The sequence below is a fragment of the Cyprinodon tularosa genome, unplaced genomic scaffold (genome assembly GCF_016077235.1).
Source record: "Cyprinodon tularosa strain WSP-4 unplaced genomic scaffold, ASM1607723v1 ctg867, whole genome shotgun sequence".
Classification (NCBI taxonomy): domain Eukaryota; kingdom Metazoa; phylum Chordata; class Actinopteri; order Cyprinodontiformes; family Cyprinodontidae; genus Cyprinodon; species Cyprinodon tularosa.
Window position 1 is genome coordinate 1,134,349 of NW_024039637.1, and position 2,139 is coordinate 1,136,487.

Consider the following 2,139-nt stretch of genomic DNA (forward strand, 5'->3'; position numbering starts at 1 on the left):
GGAACGTGACTTAAAGTGACTGAAGGATGAAGTGGGGTGACTGACGAGACGACATTCCTTTCCTGAAAAGGCTTCTTCTTTTATATGGTAAAGATTAACAACTTTATATTATTATTTTTTTATTTATTTATTTAATATTCATTTGAAACTCTTCTTTAAACTAATCATTGTTTTTTTTTACTCCCTGCCCTTCAAACATGGACTCCCTGAATGGAGCCGCTCCTTGTGGAATTCAGACCTGGAGGAGATGCACCCCTCCCATCAGCCCGCCGGAGAAAGACAGCCTGCTTCAAGCATCAATCTCCCCCCACCCCCCAACGCACACACACCGACACAGCAACCGGATGGAAATGATGGGTTAAAATCTGGGGAAAGCAACACAAAAGGATTTTCATCTGCTCTGAACCCCTGACCCTAATAGCTCACCTGAGCTGCAACCTGCTTCACAATGTGTGTGTGTGCAAAAACCATGAGGACAGAGACACTGGGGAATTTTTTTTTGTGGGGAAACAAGGAGGAGGTGCACCAACATAAGGCTTTCCTTCTCTCCGGTGCTAAATTATTTTTTAATTATTGAATTATTTTTTTTTGTTTGAGAAGTGTCTGACCTTTTTGATTGAGGTGGTGGAGCTCCAGGACCTAAACCGCCTGTTGGCAGCAATCAGTAAAGGCTAAAGTGATCGATTATATATTTTCTTTCCTTTCCTTTTATTTTATTTTCCATTTCCATAGACTTCCAACTATTCAAGAAAAGCTTGATAACTTTCTCTTATTAGATTCCTTTCTGCATCTTGCAATGAAGAAAATGCTTGCTGACAGACTTTCTGACTGACATGACTTTATCTATGGGAAATGTCTAATGAGGGTGATAATGTACGGCCTGGTTGGCTTTCACTAAACCATGATTGTTTTAGTGTAATTTCTGATCAAATTAGAACCAACCTTAAATATCTAAACCAAAAATTATCTTTTAAAAGAGAAAAACTCAGCAGCAACTGTCTTTTCCTATGTCAGCTTCAGGACTGGAAAACAAAACGTTTATTATCAGGCCTGTGGTTGTTTAAAAACAGGACGGGTCTCGTTTTGTTCATTTCCTGCTGTCACCATGTTCCATAATGTTATGGACGGACCTGGAGATGAAAACTTAGGCAAATCCAGAGAGAGAAAAGGGTCCAAACATGGGCTGACACAGTAGTTGTGAAATGCGCACAGGTTTTAGTCACAAACAAATTCTCTATTTCCACAGCAGCCACTCGGAGAGATTAGCTTCATCTCTTCATGATTTTGTGGTATGTTGCTTTGTCCCTGTGCCATGAATGTCTGAGGTTCTGACTAAGACAGAGAAAAGCTGACTGTTGCTCTGACTTATGAAAATGTAAACAAAATAGCAGCTTATAGAGGAAAAAGAATGAATAATATAATCCAATAGGATACAATCTAAAGTTATGTGTCAGTTTAATCTGAATTAGATTTCACTAAATGAAAAGCTAAGAGAAATTGATTTCCCTTTCCTCCAAAAATATTAATACACATGTATATCATTTAAAACATATAAACAATGAAATCAGAAATTTTCATCCCTTAAGTGTTTAAAATAAATAAACCTTACAGTTAATCAAATATATGGGATATAATATGGAAAATGCAACTAAAATATATAAAAGCTATGAGTTTATTAACTAAAATTATAGATTTGGAAAAAATAAATAATTAATTCCTGAAATATTTGAATCAAAGTGGCATATTTTCCTGAGAGTGAAATAATAATAATAATTTTTGGTGCATTTAAAACATGTTTAAAAATTAATAAAACCTAAAACCTGCTTGATGGATTTAAATCAAGGATGATAAAAAAACATCCTAACTTTCAGAATTAGGACTGAAATAGCACCTGACATAAAATTTACAAATGTTTGGCTTACAGCAGAATAGTAACTGATTCGTAGTTTATTGACTAGAGTTAAAGTACCTGCGTATAAATAGACTGAAAAGCGTCCATTTTACCCCCCAATGAGAGGAAAGGGCAATTACGTTTAATCATTTATGTTATGGCCATCTGTTTGTGTTTTGTTTGTGTTATCTGTTTGTCTTATGTGTTGTCTGTAGTGTCTGTGGATCCACTCTAACTATTGTATGTTG